Below are 20,113 nucleotides of genomic sequence, written 5' to 3'. Positions count from 1 at the left end.
AATCTTTATAAATCAAACAAATCATATATACAAATCAAATCATATGAATAAATTAAACAAATCATATATATAAATTAAAACATATATATAAGTTAAATCATAAATCAAATCATATATAAATCAAACAAAGCATATATATAACAAATCAAACAAATCATGAATAAAATCATATAAAAATAAAATCATAAATCAAACAAATCCTATAAAATAGTATATATATATATATAGTAGGTAGTGCTGTCGCCTCACAGCAAGAAGGTCACTGGTTCGAGCCTCGGCTGGGTCTGTTGCCGTTTCTGTGTGAAGTTTGCATGTTCTCCCCCTGTTCGCGTGGGTGTCCTCAGGGTGCTCTAGTTTCCCCCACAATCCAAAGACATGCAGTGCAGGTGAATTGTGTAGGCTAAAATTGTCCGTAGTGTACGAGCGTGAATGAGTGTGTATGGATATTATCCAGAGATGGGTTGCAGCTGGAAGGGCATTCGCTGCTTAAAACACATGCTGGATAAGTTGGTGGTTCATTCAGCTGTGGCAACCCCAGATTAATAAAGGGGCTTATTTTATCAACTGTACAAATAAACAGATAAAACAAATGAATTCTTTTTATTTAGATGTATTAATATTACATGTAACGATAACTAATCTAAATATTGCCGACAACAGTGAATTCTACATCAGCACAAACGCATCACTCGCTCAGGGGTCTGTTCTTCGTATGTGGATTACCAAACACTACAGGATACACAAGACATTTTTTCGTATACTTTTAAATGGGGAAAAGTGTAACTGGCAATATGGCGAATGAAGCCCCGCATTCTAGTACAGGAGCCAATCAGCGATTGATATAAAATGACAATTCTCCGGAGGAGGGGCTCGGACCAGTCGTGAGTTTCTACTGATTTTGTGATACGAACATTTAGAAATAACTAAATAGACAGTTGTTGTTTAATTTTATTGGTTATTCTTAATATGAAATGTATTCGTAAGCTTGGCAAGTAGTTTAGGAGAATTGAATGTTTCCCCATTCAAACAAAATGCCCAAGCATACTGACTAGGAATAGGAATCACCTATTAAGTGTCATATAGTTTAGGAAAAAATGTATATGTTTTAGGTCTCTCATTTCAGCATTTGGGCTGAATGTTTGACGACGTCTTTCAAAACAAGGATATTACGAGAGAATTTCTGGGGTTTTATATTATAGATGGGTGCGCTCACTGCGCTGGGTCCCTCTGTTAGTGGCGAGACCACTCGATGGACGATGCCAACAGTCGGTCAGCGAGTAAACAAATATAATGAATGGAAACACACAGGCCTGTGCGTATAGACAAATAATGTATGCTGTACAGTAATGTGTCATTTGTTTCGCTTGTGCTTTCTCTGCCTGTTTCCCGTTTAAGTTGGCGGGTTGTGTGACGCTTGATTCGGGGGACATTCTGGGGTGGCGTTTGCATGATGCGCTGCAAGCTACTAGCCCAACAGGGGAAACGCGACATGATTTCTGCCTCACTACTCAACCTTCCGGGAAATTGGTCCAGCCCGATAAAAGCCCAGGCTATCACTTGCCCAACAGTGGAAATGCGGGTAATGTGCATGATAATAGACATGCACAACATGTGACTTTTTTTTATAAAGGAATGATACATTTATGCAGTCATGAACAAGTTTTGACAGTTAATATGCGGGGGCCTCATGTATTAACGCTGCATACACATAAAAACTTTGTGTACGCTAGATTTCATGCTCACGTTTGGATTTACTAATGATAAAATTAACGTGAAAATGTGCGTTGGTCAGCACCAACTTCATGCCTGGCGTACGTGTATTTCTTGTGTGTGCACCAACACATGCAAAAAACATTGCTATTCATTTATAATTGATAAAATGGGTTTATTGACAAATTATTTGATTTGAAACAAATAAAAGCATTTTGAAATGAGCATCACATGGTCTTAGCTGTTGTCCAGGTTCATGTACAGGAAGGAATCTCAGAGCCTGTGGAGTCATGCAGCATCAGTCTCTGTTTTCCATGACTGTGTGGGCAACTTCATTGCTTTAGCTTTCTTTGCCACTGGTCCTTTACCGCTGTTGTTTTCACATCTGGAAAAAATAAGCAAGCTGATTACATAAACTACATTGTTAACATCTTTGTGATGTTCACTGATAATAGAACTAATTTACCTAATAAACTCAGTTACCACATATGAATTATCAACTGAACAGCAGCTGTTTTGTAAACAACTGTCAGTATTTCTTGTTCACAACAGCTTAGCATATTTCATATAACATAACATCTTATTATATAGGCCTATGTTTATCATTATATGCTATAAAAGTTATAGGATACACTTTGTACAGCAATGAAACTATAATTAGCCTGTAAGGACATATTTCATGTAAATCATGAAGGTAAGAATAAAAGACTTACTCCACAGGGATTTTATCCTCTGCTGGGTCTAAACATTCTTCAAAATGTTTGCGTTGGTCATCAGTCGCGCTCTTCTTCTGAGGAAAAAGTAAATTATCCGTCGCTGTCCAGTACCATCCGAAGTGCTTCTTCACTCGTGTAGCGTGCCGTCAATCTAAAGCGCAGAAAAAGTAAGTAACTCTATGATGAAGCTTGTTGTTTGATGCCATGTCTCGGGTGGCGAGTGCAATATTAGCCGACTCACCTCAGTTCATTTCCATATAAACAGTGCGCTCACCGAGAGGCGGGATCACGTTAGCTGTAATGAGGCGATACAGCAGAATACAATCAAAAAAATTTGATTGTATGATTGATGCAAGATCTCTGGAGGCACACTATAGCGGACTGTGCAATGGGCCCGTAGCTGGTCAGTTCCACCCAGAGTGTTTCACCCGAGCTAGGAACCAATTAGACATAAAGGCCAATCAGCCACGTTTTTAATTTAATGCATAGTAAAGCAAAAAAACTTCAAAAAGTATTTTGCTTTTTTTTTTTTTTGCAACTTAGGATGTGCCCTGTGTCCCACCCACCACTACCTTACAGGACACACCCTAATCCTAACTCTAGGCTTTTACCTGGGGTGAACAGACAGCCGGTCCCATATATTCCAGAAAGCCAAAGTGCACAACAACCGTGTCCTCATCAAACATTGATAGTCGTCCAGTCAGGATTTTGATATTTAGTAGTGCAAAATGCTGTTTTATTGTTTTGTTGATTTATTGACACTCGTTTAGACTGTGTCTTTATTTGTGTGTTTGGATTCATCTGATTGGTAGGTCATGTGATTGTTAATACGAGACAAGCTATGGTCAATCATAAGCAAGTGATCCTATCAAAATTACCTTATTAATACTTCACTAATGGGTAATTTTGTTTTAATGTTGTAAAGTACATTGGGGAGTTCACCGTTGTTATAAGGTTCTATTAAAAACGTTGATTAATTGGTTGATGCAAGATCTCTAGATGCACACTTAAGCTGCGGTCACATTAGAGTTTGTGTGTGCGTAATTCTGTCGTGAGGGGCTGTGAAAAGGGGCGGGATTAAACAAGATTATTAGGCATTAAAAAAATTATCGATTGCTCCATGATTTAAATTTCTGTCCAGAGAGGTCATGTTTTGATCCTCGGTTGGTCTCACGCAGTCAAGTGATGCGATTCGCAGGTCAGAGTTCACCAAGTTTGAACTTTGCACCGCAGCAACGTGCGAAACCTAACGCATGACCCTGCGTTTCCGGTCTGACGCATTCACGTGCGTATGAATAGAAGTCTATGGGATGAAAAGCCCAGTGTGACCGCAGCTTAAAACAGACTGTGCAATGGGCCTGTAGCTGGTCAGTTCCACCCAGAGTGTTTCACCTGAGCTAGGAACCAATTAGACATAAAGGCCAATCAGCCACGTTTTACTTTATTTCACATTAAAGCAAAAACACTTTAAAAGTATTTTGCTTTTTTTTTTTTTTTTTTTTGCAACTTAGGATGTGCCCTGTGTCCCACCCACCACTACCTTACAGGACACACCCTAATCCTAACTCAAGGTTTTTACCTGGGGTGAACAGACAGCCGGTCCCATATATTCCAGAAAGCCAAAGAGCACAACAACATTGTCTTCAATAAACATTGATAGTCGTTCAGTCAGGATTTTGATATTTAGTAGTGCAAAATGATGCTTTATCGTTCTGTTGATTTATTGACACTAATTACTTCACTAATCTGTAATTTTGTTTTAATGCTGTAAAGTACATTTAGTCCCCAGTTGTAATAAGGTGCTATTAAAAAAAATGATTAATTGATTGATGCAAGATCTCTGGATGCACACTATAACAGACTGTGCAATGGGCCCGTAGCTGGTCAGTTCCACCCAGAGTGTTTCACCTGAGCTAGGAACCAATTAGACATAAAGGCCAATCAGCCACATGTTTTAATTTATTTCATAGTAAAGCAAAAACACTTTAAAAAGTATTTTGCTTTTTTTTTTTTTTGCAACTTAGGATGTGCCCTGTGTCCCACCCACCACTACCTTACAGGACACACCCTAATCCTAACTCTAGGCTTTTACCTGGGGTGAACAGACAGCCGGTCCCATATATTCCAGAGGGCCAAAGAGCACAACAACATTGTCTTCATCAAACATTGATAGTCGTTCAGTCAGGATTTTGATATTTAGTAGTGCAAAATGCTGTTTTATTGTTCTGCTGATTTATTGACACTCGTTTAGACTGTGTCTTTATTTGTGTGTTTGGATTCATCTGATTGGTAGGTCATGTGATTGTTAATACGAGACAAGCTATGGTCAATCATAAGCAAGTGATCCTATCAAAATTACTTTATTAATACTTCACTAATGGGTAATTTTGTTTTAATGCTGTAAAGTACATTGGGGAGTTTAATGTTGTAATAAGGTGCTATTAAAAATGTTGATTAATTGGTTGATGCAAGATCTCTAGATGCACACTTAAGCTGCGGTCACATTAGAGTTTGTGTGTGCGAAATTCTGTCGTTCGGCGATGTGAAAAGGGGCGGGATTAAACAAGATTATTAGGCATTAAAAAAATGGGCGATTGCTCCATGATTTAAATTTCTGTCTAGAGAGGTCATGTTTTGATCCTCGGTTGGTCTCACGCAGTCAAGTGATGCGATTTCGCAGGTCAGAGTTCACCAAGTTTGAACTTTGCACCGCAGCAACGTGCGAAACTTAACGCATGACCCTGCGTTTCCGGTCTGACGCATTCGCGTGCGTATGAATGGAAGTCTATGGGAGGAAAAGCCCAGTGTGACCGCAGCTTAAAACAAACTGTGCAATGGGCCTGTAGCTGGTCAGTTCCACCCAGAGTGTTTCACCTGAGCTAGGAACCAATTAGACATAAAGGCCAATCAGCCACGTTTTACTTTATTTCACAGTAAAGCAAAAAGACTTTAAAAGTATTTTGCTTTTTTTTTTTTTTTTTGCAACTTAGGATGTGCCCTGTGTCCCACCCACCACTACCTTACAGGACACACCCTAATCCTAACTCTAGGCTTTTACCTGGGGTGAACAGACAGCCGGTCCCATATATTCCAGAGGGCCAAAGAGCACAACAACATTGTCTTCAATAAACATTGATAGTTGTCCAGTCAGGATTTTGATATTTAGTAGTGCAAAATGATGCTTTATCGTTCTGTTGATTTATTGACACTAATTACTTCACTAATCTGTAATTTTGTTTTAATGCTGTAAAGTACATTTAGTCCCCAGTTGTAATAAGGTGCTATTAAAAAGGTTGATTAATTGATTGATGCAAGATCTCTGGATGCACACTATAACGGACTGTGCAATGGGCCCGTAGCTTGTCAGTTCCACCCAGAGTGTTTCACCCGAGCTAGGAACCAATTAGACATAAAGGCCAATCAGCCACATGTTTTAATTTATTTCATAGTAAAGCAAAAACACTTTAAAAAGTATTTTCCTTTTTTTTTTGCAACTTAGGATGTGCCCTGTGTCCCACCCACCACTACCTTACAGGACACACCCTAATCCTAACTCTAGGCTTTTATCTGGGGTGAACAGACAGCCGGTACCATATAATCCAGAAAGCCAAAGTGCACAACAACCGTGTCCTCATTAAACATTGATAGTTGTCCAGTCAGGATTTTGATATTTAGTAGTGCAAAATACTGTTTTATTGTTCTGTTGATTTATTGAAACTAATTACTTCACTAATCTGTAATTTTGTTTTAATGCTGTAAAGTACATTTAGTCCCCAGTTGTAATAAGGTGCTATTAAAAAAGTTGATTAATTGATTGATGCAAGATCTCTGGATGCACACTATAACAGACTGTGCAATGGGCCCGTAGCTGGTCAGTTCCACCCAGAGTGTTTCACCTGAGCTAGGAACCAATTAGACATAAAGGCCAATCAGCCACATGTTTTAATTTATTTCATAGTAAAGCAAAAACACTTTAAAAAGTATTTTGCTTTTTTTTTTTTTTGCAACTTAGGATGTGCCCTGTGTCCCACCCACCACTACCTTACAGGACACACCCTAATCCTAACTCTAGGCTTTTACCTGGGGTGAACAGACAGCCGGTCCCATATATTCCAGAGGGCCAAAGAGCACAACAACATTGTCTTCATCAAACATTGATAGTCGTTCAGTCAGGATTTTGATATTTAGTAGTGCAAAATGCTGTTTTATTGTTCTGCTGATTTATTGACACTCGTTTAGACTGTGTCTTTATTTGTGTGTTTGGATTCATCTGATTGGTAGGTCATGTGATTGTTAATACGAGACAAGCTATGGTCAATCATAAGCAAGTGATCCTATCAAAATTACTTTATTAATACTTCACTAATGGGTAATTTTGTTTTAATGCTGTAAAGTACATTGGGGAGTTTAATGTTGTAATAAGGTGCTATTAAAAATGTTGATTAATTGGTTGATGCAAGATCTCTAGATGCACACTTAAGCTGCGGTCACATTAGAGTTTGTGTGTGCGAAATTCTGTCGTTCGGCGATGTGAAAAGGGGCGGGATTAAACAAGATTATTAGGCATTAAAAAAATGGGCGATTGCTCCATGATTTAAATTTCTGTCTAGAGAGGTCATGTTTTGATCCTCGGTTGGTCTCACGCAGTCAAGTGATGCGATTTCGCAGGTCAGAGTTCACCAAGTTTGAACTTTGCACCGCAGCAACGTGCGAAACTTAACGCATGACCCTGCGTTTCCGGTCTGACGCATTCGCGTGCGTATGAATGGAAGTCTATGGGAGGAAAAGCCCAGTGTGACCGCAGCTTAAAACAAACTGTGCAATGGGCCTGTAGCTGGTCAGTTCCACCCAGAGTGTTTCACCTGAGCTAGGAACCAATTAGACATAAAGGCCAATCAGCCACGTTTTACTTTATTTCACAGTAAAGCAAAAAGACTTTAAAAGTATTTTGCTTTTTTTTTTTTTTTTTGCAACTTAGGATGTGCCCTGTGTCCCACCCACCACTACCTTACAGGACACACCCTAATCCTAACTCTAGGCTTTTACCTGGGGTGAACAGACAGCCGGTCCCATATATTCCAGAGGGCCAAAGAGCACAACAACATTGTCTTCAATAAACATTGATAGTTGTCCAGTCAGGATTTTGATATTTAGTAGTGCAAAATGATGCTTTATCGTTCTGTTGATTTATTGACACTAATTACTTCACTAATCTGTAATTTTGTTTTAATGCTGTAAAGTACATTTAGTCCCCAGTTGTAATAAGGTGCTATTAAAAAGGTTGATTAATTGATTGATGCAAGATCTCTGGATGCACACTATAACGGACTGTGCAATGGGCCCGTAGCTTGTCAGTTCCACCCAGAGTGTTTCACCCGAGCTAGGAACCAATTAGACATAAAGGCCAATCAGCCACATGTTTTAATTTATTTCATAGTAAAGCAAAAACACTTTAAAAAGTATTTTCCTTTTTTTTTTGCAACTTAGGATGTGCCCTGTGTCCCACCCACCACTACCTTACAGGACACACCCTAATCCTAACTCTAGGCTTTTATCTGGGGTGAACAGACAGCCGGTACCATATAATCCAGAAAGCCAAAGTGCACAACAACCGTGTCCTCATTAAACATTGATAGTTGTCCAGTCAGGATTTTGATATTTAGTAGTGCAAAATACTGTTTTATTGTTCTGTTGATTTATTGAAACTAATTACTTCACTAATCTGTAATTTTGTTTTAATGCTGTAAAGTACATTTAGTCCCCAGTTGTAATAAGGTGCTATTAAAAAAGTTGATTAATTGATTGATGCAAGATCTCTGGATGCACACTATAACAGACTGTGCAATGGGCCCGTAGCTGGTCAGTTCCACCCAGAGTGTTTCACCCGAGCTAGGAACCAATTAGACATAAAGGCCAATCAGCCACATGTTTTAATTTATTTCATAGTAAAGCAAAAACACTTTAAAAAGTATTTTGCTTTTTTTTTTTTTTGCAACTTAGGATGTGCCCTGTGTCCCACCCACCACTACCTTACAGGACACACCCTAATCCTAACTCTAGGCTTTTACCTGGGGTGAACAGACAGCCGGTCCCATATATTCCAGAGGGCCAAAGAGCACAACAACATTGTCTTCATCAAACATTGATAGTCGTACAGTCAGGATTTTGATATTTAGTAGTGCAAAATGCTGTTTTATTGTTCTGCTGATTTATTGACACTCGTTTAGACTGTGTCTTTATTTGTGTGTTTGGATTCATCTGATTGGTAGATCATGTGATTGTTTATACGAGACAAGCTATGGTCAATCATAAGCAAGTGATCCTATCAAAAATTTGCTTATTAATACTTCACTAATGGGTAATTTTGTTTTAATGCTGTAAAGTACATTGGGGAGTTTAACGTTGTAATAAGGTGCTATTAAAAATGTTGATTAATTGGTTGATGCAAGATCTCTAGATGCACACTTAAGCTGCGGTCACATTAGAGTTTGTGTGTGCGAAATTCTGTCGTTCGGCGATGTGAAAAGGGGCGGGATTAAACAAGATTATTAGGCATTAAAAAAATGGGCGATTGCTCCATGATTTAAATTTCTGTCTAGAGAGGTCATGTTTTGATCCTCGGTTGGTCTCAATCAGTCAAGTGATGCGATTTCGCAGGTCAGAGTTCACCAAGTTTGAACTTTGCACCGCAACAACGTGCGAAACCTAACACATGACCCTGCGTTTCCGGTCTGACGCATTCGCGTGCGTATGAATGGAGGTCTATGGGAGGAAAAGCCCAGTGTGACCGCAGCTTAAAACAGACTGTGCAATGGGCCTGTAGCTGGTCAGTTCCACCCAGAGTGTTTCACCCAAGCTAGGAACCAATTAGACATAAAGGCCAATCAGCCACGTTTTACTTTATTTCACATTAAAGCAAAAACACTTTAAAAGTATTTTGCTTTTTTTTTTTTTTTTGCAACTTAGGATGTGCCCTGTGTCCCACCCACCACTACCTTACAGGACACACCCTAATCCTAACTCTAGGCTTTTACCTGGGGTGAACAGACAGCCAGTCCCATATATTCCAGAAAGCCAAAGTGCACAACAACATTGTCTTCAATAAACATTGATAGTTGTTCAGTCAGGATTTTGATATTTAGTAGTGCAAAATGATGCTTTATCGTTCTGTTGATTTATTGACACTAATTACTTCACTAATCTGTAATTTTGTTTTAATGCTGTAAAGTACATTTAGTCCTTAGTTGTAATAAGGTGCTATTAAAAAGTTGATTAATTGATTGATGCAAGATCTTTGGATGCACACTATAACGGACTGTGCAATGGGCCCGTAGCTGGTCAGTTCCACCCAGAGTGTTTCACCCGAGCTAGGAACCAATTAGACATAAAGGCCAATCAGCCACATGTTTTAATTTATTTCATAGTAAAACAAAAACACTTTAAAAAAGTATTTTGCTTTTTTTTTTTTGCAACTTAGGATGTGCCCTGTGTCCCACCCACCACTACCTTACAGGACACACCCTAATCCTAACTCTAGGCTTTTACCTGGGGTGAACAGACAGCCGGTCCCATATATTCCAGAGGGCCAAAGTGCACAACAACATTGTCTTTATCAAACATTAATAGTCGTTCAGTCAGGATTTTGATATTTAGTAGTGCAAAATGCTGTGTTATCGTTCTGTTGATTTATTGACACTAATTACTTCACTAATCTGTAATTTTGTTTTAATGCTGTAAAGTACATTTAGTCCCCAGTTGTAATAAGGTGCTATTAAAAAAGTTGAGTAATTGATTGATGCAAGATCTTTGGATGCACACTATAACAGACTGTGCAATGGGCCCGTAGCTGGTCAGTTCCACCCAGAGTGTTTCACCCGAGCTAGGAACCAATTAGACATAAAGGCCAATCAGCCACATGTTTTAATTTATTTCATAGTAAAGCAAAAACACTTTAAAAAGTATTTTGCTTTTTTTTTTTTTTTTGCAACTTAGGATGTGCCCTGTGTCCCACCCACCACTACCTTACAGGACACACCCTAATCCTAACTCTAGGCTTTTACCTGGGGTGAACAGACAGCCGGTCCCATATATTCCAGAGGGCCAAAGAGCACAACAACATTGTCTTCATCAAACATTGATAGTCGTTCAGTCAGGATTTTGATATTTAGTAGTGCTAAATGCTGTTTTATTGTTCTGCTGATTTATTGACACTCGTTTAGACTGTGTCTTTATTTGTGTGTTTGGATTCATCTGATTGGTAGGTCATGTGATTGTTAATACGAGACAAGCTATGGTCAATCATAAGCAAGTGATCCTATCAAAATTACTTTATTAATACTTCACTAATGGGTAATTTTGTTTTAATGCTGTAAAGTACATTGGGGAGTTTAATGTTGTAATAAGGTGCTATTAAAAATGTTGATTAATTGGTTGATGCAAGATCTCTAGATGCACACTTAAGCTGCGGTCACATTAGAGTTTGTGTGTGCGAAATTCTGTCGTTCGGCGATGTGAAAAGGGGCGGGATTAAACAAGATTATTAGGCATTAAAAAAATGGGCGATTGCTCCATGATTTAAATTTCTGTCTAGAGAGGTCATGTTTTGATCCTCGGTTGGTCTCACGCAGTCAAGTGATGCGATTTCGCAGGTCAGAGTTCACCAAGTTTGAACTTTGCACCGCAGCAACGTGCGAAACTTAACGCATGACCCTGCGTTTCCGGTCTGACGCATTCGCGTGCGTATGAATGGAAGTCTATGGGAGGAAAAGCCCAGTGTGACCGCAGCTTAAAACAAACTGTGCAATGGGCCTGTAGCTGGTCAGTTCCACCCAGAGTGTTTCACCTGAGCTAGGAACCAATTAGACATAAAGGCCAATCAGCCACGTTTTACTTTATTTCACAGTAAAGCAAAAAGACTTTAAAAGTATTTTGCTTTTTTTTTTTTTTTTTGCAACTTAGGATGTGCCCTGTGTCCCACCCACCACTACCTTACAGGACACACCCTAATCCTAACTCTAGGCTTTTATCTGGGGTGAACAGACAGCCGGTACCATATAATCCAGAAAGCCAAAGTGCACAACAACCGTGTCCTCATTAAACATTGATAGTTGTCCAGTCAGGATTTTGATATTTAGTAGTGCAAAATACTGTTTTATTGTTCTGTTGATTTATTGAAACTAATTACTTCACTAATCTGTAATTTTGTTTTAATGCTGTAAAGTACATTTAGTCCCCAGTTGTAATAAGGTGCTATTAAAAAAGTTGATTAATTGATTGATGCAAGATCTCTGGATGCACACTATAACAGACTGTGCAATGGGCCCGTAGCTGGTCAGTTCCACCCAGAGTGTTTCACCCGAGCTAGGAACCAATTAGACATAAAGGCCAATCAGCCACATGTTTTAATTTATTTCATAGTAAAGCAAAAACACTTTAAAAAGTATTTTGCTTTTTTTTTTTTTTGCAACTTAGGATGTGCCCTGTGTCCCACCCACCACTACCTTACAGGACACACCCTAATCCTAACTCTAGGCTTTTACCTGGGGTGAACAGACAGCCGGTCCCATATATTCCAGAGGGCCAAAGAGCACAACAACATTGTCTTCATCAAACATTGATAGTCGTACAGTCAGGATTTTGATATTTAGTAGTGCAAAATGCTGTTTTATTGTTCTGCTGATTTATTGACACTCGTTTAGACTGTGTCTTTATTTGTGTGTTTGGATTCATCTGATTGGTAGATCATGTGATTGTTTATACGAGACAAGCTATGGTCAATCATAAGCAAGTGATCCTATCAAAAATTTGCTTATTAATACTTCACTAATGGGTAATTTTGTTTTAATGCTGTAAAGTACATTGGGGAGTTTAACGTTGTAATAAGGTGCTATTAAAAATGTTGATTAATTGGTTGATGCAAGATCTCTAGATGCACACTTAAGCTGCGGTCACATTAGAGTTTGTGTGTGCGAAATTCTGTCGTTCGGCGATGTGAAAAGGGGCGGGATTAAACAAGATTATTAGGCATTAAAAAAATGGGCGATTGCTCCATGATTTAAATTTCTGTCTAGAGAGGTCATGTTTTGATCCTCGGTTGGTCTCAATCAGTCAAGTGATGCGATTTCGCAGGTCAGAGTTCACCAAGTTTGAACTTTGCACCGCAACAACGTGCGAAACCTAACACATGACCCTGCGTTTCCGGTCTGACGCATTCGCGTGCGTATGAATGGAGGTCTATGGGAGGAAAAGCCCAGTGTGACCGCAGCTTAAAACAGACTGTGCAATGGGCCTGTAGCTGGTCAGTTCCACCCAGAGTGTTTCACCCAAGCTAGGAACCAATTAGACATAAAGGCCAATCAGCCACGTTTTACTTTATTTCACATTAAAGCAAAAACACTTTAAAAGTATTTTGCTTTTTTTTTTTTTTTTGCAACTTAGGATGTGCCCTGTGTCCCACCCACCACTACCTTACAGGACACACCCTAATCCTAACTCTAGGCTTTTACCTGGGGTGAACAGACAGCCAGTCCCATATATTCCAGAAAGCCAAAGTGCACAACAACATTGTCTTCAATAAACATTGATAGTTGTTCAGTCAGGATTTTGATATTTAGTAGTGCAAAATGATGCTTTATCGTTCTGTTGATTTATTGACACTAATTACTTCACTAATCTGTAATTTTGTTTTAATGCTGTAAAGTACATTTAGTCCTTAGTTGTAATAAGGTGCTATTAAAAAGTTGATTAATTGATTGATGCAAGATCTTTGGATGCACACTATAACGGACTGTGCAATGGGCCCGTAGCTGGTCAGTTCCACCCAGAGTGTTTCACCCGAGCTAGGAACCAATTAGACATAAAGGCCAATCAGCCACATGTTTTAATTTATTTCATAGTAAAGCAAAAACACTTTAAAAAGTATTTTGCTTTTTTTTTTTTTTTTGCAACTTAGGATGTGCCCTGTGTCCCACCCACCACTACCTTACAGGACACACCCTAATCCTAACTCTAGGCTTTTACCTGGGGTGAACAGACAGCCGGTCCCATATATTCCAGAGGGCCAAAGAGCACAACAACATTGTCTTCATCAAACATTGATAGTCGTTCAGTCAGGATTTTGATATTTAGTAGTGCTAAATGCTGTTTTATTGTTCTGCTGATTTATTGACACTCGTTTAGACTGTGTCTTTATTTGTGTGTTTGGATTCATCTGATTGGTAGGTCATGTGATTGTTAATACGAGACAAGCTATGGTCAATCATAAGCAAGTGATCCTATCAAAATTACTTTATTAATACTTCACTAATGGGTAATTTTGTTTTAATGCTGTAAAGTACATTGGGGAGTTTAATGTTGTAATAAGGTGCTATTAAAAATGTTGATTAATTGGTTGATGCAAGATCTCTAGATGCACACTTAAGCTGCGGTCACATTAGAGTTTGTGTGTGCGAAATTCTGTCGTTCGGCGATGTGAAAAGGGGCGGGATTAAACAAGATTATTAGGCATTAAAAAAATGGGCGATTGCTCCATGATTTAAATTTCTGTCTAGAGAGGTCATGTTTTGATCCTCGGTTGGTCTCACGCAGTCAAGTGATGCGATTTCGCAGGTCAGAGTTCACCAAGTTTGAACTTTGCACCGCAGCAACGTGCGAAACTTAACGCATGACCCTGCGTTTCCGGTCTGACGCATTCGCGTGCGTATGAATGGAAGTCTATGGGAGGAAAAGCCCAGTGTGACCGCAGCTTAAAACAAACTGTGCAATGGGCCTGTAGCTGGTCAGTTCCACCCAGAGTGTTTCACCTGAGCTAGGAACCAATTAGACATAAAGGCCAATCAGCCACGTTTTACTTTATTTCACAGTAAAGCAAAAAGACTTTAAAAGTATTTTGCTTTTTTTTTTTTTTTTTGCAACTTAGGATGTGCCCTGTGTCCCACCCACCACTACCTTACAGGACACACCCTAATCCTAACTCTAGGCTTTTATCTGGGGTGAACAGACAGCCGGTACCATATAATCCAGAAAGCCAAAGTGCACAACAACCGTGTCCTCATTAAACATTGATAGTTGTCCAGTCAGGATTTTGATATTTAGTAGTGCAAAATACTGTTTTATTGTTCTGTTGATTTATTGACACTAATTACTTCACTAATCTGTAATTTTGTTTTAATGCTGTAAAGTACATTTAGTCCCCAGTTGTAATAAGGTGCTATTAAAAAAGTTGATTAATTGATTGATGCAAGATCTCTGGATGCACACTATAACAGACTGTGCAATGGGCCCGTAGCTGGTCAGTTCCACCCAGAGTGTTTCACCCGAGCTAGGAACCAATTAGACATAAAGGCCAATCAGCCACATGTTTTAATTTATTTCATAGTAAAGCAAAAACACTTTAAAAAGTATTTTGCTTTTTTTTTTTTTTTTGCAACTTAGGATGTGCCCTGTGTCCCACCCACCACTACCTTACAGGACACACCCTAATCCTAACTCTAGGCTTTTACCTGGGGTGAACAGACAGCCGGTCCCATATATTCCAGAGGGCCAAAGAGCACAACAACATTGTCTTCATCAAACATTGATAGTCGTACAGTCAGGATTTTGATATTTAGTAGTGCAAAATGCTGTTTTATTGTTCTGCTGATTTATTGACACTCGTTTAGACTGTGTCTTTATTTGTGTGTTTGGATTCATCTGATTGGTAGATCATGTGATTGTTTATACGAGACAAGCTATGGTCAATCATAAGCAAGTGATCCTATCAAAAATTTGCTTATTAATACTTCACTAATGGGTAATTTTGTTTTAATGCTGTAAAGTACATTGGGGAGTTTAACGTTGTAATAAGGTGCTATTAAAAATGTTGATTAATTGGTTGATGCAAGATCTCTAGATGCACACTTAAGCTGCGGTCACATTAGAGTTTGTGTGTGCGAAATTCTGTCGTTCGGCGATGTGAAAAGGGGCGGGATTAAACAAGATTATTAGGCATTAAAAAAATGGGCGATTGCTCCATGATTTAAATTTCTGTCTAGAGAGGTCATGTTTTGATCCTCGGTTGGTCTCAATCAGTCAAGTGATGCGATTTCGCAGGTCAGAGTTCACCAAGTTTGAACTTTGCACCGCAACAACGTGCGAAACCTAACACATGACCCTGCGTTTCCGGTCTGACGCATTCGCGTGCGTATGAATGGAGGTCTATGGGAGGAAAAGACCAGTGTGACCGCAGCTTAAAACAGACTGTGCAATGGGCCTGTAGCTGGTCAGTTCCACCCAGAGTGTTTCACCCGAGCTAGGAACCAATTAGACATAAAGGCCAATCAGCCACGTTTTACTTTATTTCACATTAAAGCAAAAACACTTTAAAAGTATTTTGCTTTTTTTTTTTTTTTTGCAACTTAGGATGTGCCCTGTGTCCCACCCACCACTACCTTACAGGACACACCCTAATCCTAACTCAAGGTTTTTACCTGGGGTGAACAGACAGCCAGTCCCATATATTCCAGAAAGCCAAAGTGCACAACAACATTGTCATCAATAAACATTGATAGTTGTTCAGTCAGGATTTTGATATTTAGTAGTGCAAAATGATGCTTTATCGTTCTGTTGATTTATTGACACTAATTACTTCACTAATCTGTAATTTTGTTTTAATGCTGTAAAGTACATTTAGTCCTTAGTTGTAATAAGGTGCTATTAAAAAGTTGATTAATTGATTGATGCAAGATCTTTGGATGCACACTATAACGGACTGTGCAATGGGCCCGTAGCTGGTCAGTTCCACCCAGAGTGTTTCACCCGAGCTAGGAACCAATTAGACATAAAGGCCAATCAGCCACATGTTTTAATTTATTTCATAGTAAAACAAAAACACTTTAAAAAGTATTTTGCTTTTTTTTTTTTTGCAACTTAGGATGTGCCCTGTGTCCCACCCACCACTACCTTTCAGGACACACCCTAATCCTAACTCTAGGCTTTTACCTGGGGTGAACAGACAGCCGGTCCCATATATTCCAGAGGGCCAAAGTGCACAACAACATTGTCTTTATCAAACATTAATAGTCGTTCAGTCAGGATTTTGATATTTAGTAGTGCAAAATGCTGTGTTATCGTTCTGTTGATTTATTGACACTAATTACTTCACTAATCTGTAATTTTGTTTTAATGCTGTAAAGTACATTTAGTCCCCAGTTGTAATAAGGTGCTATTAAAAAAGTTGAGTAATTGATTGATGCAAGATCTTTGGATGCACACTATAACAGACTGTGCAATGGGCCCGTAGCTGGTCAGTTCCACCCAGAGTGTTTCACCCGAGCTAGGAACCAATTAGACATAAAGGCCAATCAGCCACATGTTTTAATTTATTTCATAGTAAAGCAAAAACACTTTAAAAGTATTTTGCTTTTTTTTGGCAACTTAGGATGTGCCCTGTGTCCCACCCACCACTACCTTACAGGACACACCCTAATCCTAACTCTAGGCTTTTACCTGGGGTGAACAGACAGCCGGTCCCATATATTCCAGAAGCAGATAATTAGTTTAAATTCAAAGAAGTTATTGCAAAATAAATTACAAAATACAAAAATACAACTTAATTAGAAAAATTATAAAAGAATTAAAATTTAATAGGAGAGCTAATAATTTTTACTTTGACTGTATACATGTGTAATACATACATACAAACATACATACATATGTGTGTGTGTGTGTGTGTGTGTGTGTGTGTGTGTGTGTGTGTGTGTGTGTGTGTGTGTGTGTGTGTGTGTGAAATTTCATTAAAAATCTTACTTGTTTGTGACTTCTCTACCTTCTGCCACAGTCTGCCATCCTCTTCTTTGTGAAGTCGTTGCAGAAGTCATGATGTCCTGGATGTCTTGAAGGTTTGATACTTAAACATTTATTATAATCGACCTTTGGTTAACTTTCCACACAGAAACACCTCCTCATTCTCATATCATCCTGTTAAGACATTTCTTTTCTACCACCAGAGATGGCAAGCATACTTTAATATCTCCTCACATGAATGAAAGTCAGACCAGTGTCTGGAACTTCAGGAAACCTGCAACCTTTATCTTTCTGTTTAGGTTTTTCCACTCATCACCGAAATTTCAGGAATATTTAATTTTGCTTTTAATCCCAACATGTCTCAAGGTAATCCACTTATTTTAGGTTCAGTTTATGGCTGATAATATTTAGGCTATTAGCAAGATACTGATGCTGAATATGTAGTTACCGTGACTGTCTGCGTATATAGAGCCAATGTAATGCAAACACCTGAAAAATACTATAGTAATTTACTGTAAAACACAACTATATTGTATAATTTATAAGTTTAGTGAAGCTATTATAGGCCTACTCTGTATTTAGACTACAACTCTGTACTATCATAATTTATCATAACCATCTCATAAAACAGAAAGAGGTTGAGATTTTATAATTATATTTTGTATATATAGTATATTTACTAACATTTGCTAATGATACTTGATTTTACAAATAAAAAGCTGTTGTACAACGCCAATAATTTCATTGGTTTTTAAAGCTTTTGGGATCTTCAAATCATTAAAACATCAGACATGTTTTACAAAACTAAGAATTTTCCCATAAATCTATCATGTATAACTGAAAATGAGAGAATCTCAGCTTTAAGTTTTTGGTATAGGGCACATAGTCTGCAAGATAAGGTAGTATTACTCCACCTTTTGGCTTAAAATGTAATTGACTGTTTTTGTCTCAGAGATAATCACACTACTTAAAAAGACTAATGTGCACCTTGCGATCACGACTAAAATTAAGATATTGTGGGTGTTTTAAGTGAGATTGCAATTTTCATTTAAACCTTTAAAGTAAATATTTCTTAAAATAAATGTAAACAGTTTAATATGTGGTCTGAGTAGCTGAATTTCACATTATATACTAAATATATACTAATATACTGAGTTAAAGGCTTCAATCAGAGGCGGTACCAGACCCCTGTCTAGAACCGCCTCTGGTTGAAGCCTTTAACTCACAACTAGTTTGTGTTTTGTGGCTTGTGCAGTTACTTGTTGTTGATTCCTTCTGCGAATGTGATGGTCTCTTCTTCCTGAAAGCCAGAATATGCTGCAGAAATCTGCTCCTGAAGCTGTTTAGTCGACGTTTATCACTCTTTCCTGCAGCTCTGGTTTCTCATCTCGAACCACACCCAGTTGTAACAATTCTAAATGGAACTCTGAGGATCCATGATGTCATCAAGGCTGACATTCCAAGCTCTTTGCAGAAGCTGATTGGCTGAGTGTGTTATTTGTTTATTTTTAATTCCATGGTCTGATTCTGATTGACTGGAGGGTGTGCATTATTTTCGTTGAAATCCATTGGTTGAAATGACAGGTAGTTCCAGTAAGTTTTGATCACAGTTCAAAATATATGCGCTTCTCCCAAACGTTTGTAGTTACCATAGTAACTCGCATGTGCTGGCGCTGCACAGGAAACCTGGGGACTGTTAATGGCGGAGGGGAAATCCGCAAAATTAGAAAAATACTCCTTAATTACACCACAAAATCAAGTTTTCTTAGATTATAAGTGAGAATACAAAGCCAGTTTATGTATAAGGATAGCAATTTTCATAATGTGATGTTTTCTTACATTTCCCTGATGTTTTTTTTTTTTTTTTACAACATTTCCCTTCATATTTAACAGCAAAGATTTCTGAAACCGGATTTGGCTGCTTTCTCTTGAGAATGCATTATGTGCATTTGACCTGGTGTTTCATAGGATACAGCTTTGTGATTGAGCTCGGTAAAGTTAGGTTTAGGTTTGATATTCGCCGGACATTCGCGCACGCAGTTTTAGGGATCATCTGCGAATTACATCGACAGAAACAAAACACGCAGTAGCGTAAAAAAAGAAAGAAGTATTTCTAGAAGATTCCAGTAAATGGTTAGAGGCCAGACTGATTCACTACAGGTAACAACGCTACTATACCTCTAACTATACGGTACATAGAGCAGAAATAGGCAATATCTCATGTCTTGAGCATACACATTAGCTAAAGCACTTTAATGTTATTTTCTCACATTTTCCCCTTAATTTATGTATACAGCACACAAATATATAGGAAAAAGTATATACAGTATTTTACATAATTGCAAGTTTCTCATTCTAAAGTCTGCTCACATTCATATCTCACTTTAGTACAAAGTCTCCACAAGAACTGCCATCTTTTTGATGGGGATGTATCACACAAAACCTTCATGAAAAATGTAAGCCCCCTTTGTTTTATGAATTATCTGTACTAAAAAGGGAGGAAAACTTGGAGGAAATAAAGGAGGATTATGAGCCTATTTCATGTATGTTACATATATCCATAGCCAGGGGTGGTTCGGGTGGTTCGAACAAACCACCCCTATGGCCAAAAGGTCCAGAATTCGCCCTTTTAATTATTTTATGTTATTTAACATTATTTAATATATTTATTATATAATTTATATATTTATATTTAATATATATTGTAATAAAATGTCATTTTTAATAACCCTGGCCAGTAATTTGAATCCAGCCTTAAAGCCACAATAATGTGACGCGAGTCACGTGACATAACTAGGCCCGCACGGAATCTGCGCGCACAGAATTCTGCAGAATCCGCAGAAATCACCACAGTGGAATGAACCGCCAACTTATCCAGCAAGTTTTTACACAGCGGATGCCCTTCC

General features: G+C 38.5%; 1 long non-coding RNA gene across 4 annotated transcripts; it reads right to left on the bottom strand.

The window, feature by feature from the left end:
- Positions 1 to 1,864: 1,864 nt before the first annotated feature.
- Positions 1,865 to 19,271, bottom strand: LOC108191783 (uncharacterized). Of its 4 annotated transcripts, none has more exons than XR_012387850.1 (5): positions 18,467 to 18,635; positions 17,211 to 17,310; positions 2,668 to 2,721; positions 2,424 to 2,577; positions 1,865 to 2,095 (listed from the first exon to the last, which is right to left on the bottom strand). It is a non-coding gene; the product is annotated as an uncharacterized lncRNA (long non-coding RNA). The 4 variants fall into 4 exon arrangements; XR_012387852.1 differs by having other exon boundaries at positions 17,211 to 17,295; XR_012387851.1 differs by lacking the exon at positions 2,668 to 2,721 and having other exon boundaries at positions 17,211 to 17,295; positions 18,467 to 19,271.
- Positions 19,272 to 20,113: the final 842 nt, after the last annotated feature.

The sequence above is a fragment of the Danio rerio genome, chromosome 12 (genome assembly GCF_049306965.1).
Source record: "Danio rerio strain Tuebingen ecotype United States chromosome 12, GRCz12tu, whole genome shotgun sequence".
In the NCBI taxonomy this organism is placed as follows: domain Eukaryota; kingdom Metazoa; phylum Chordata; class Actinopteri; order Cypriniformes; family Danionidae; genus Danio; species Danio rerio.
This window is presented reverse-complemented; position numbering and strand designations above follow the sequence as displayed.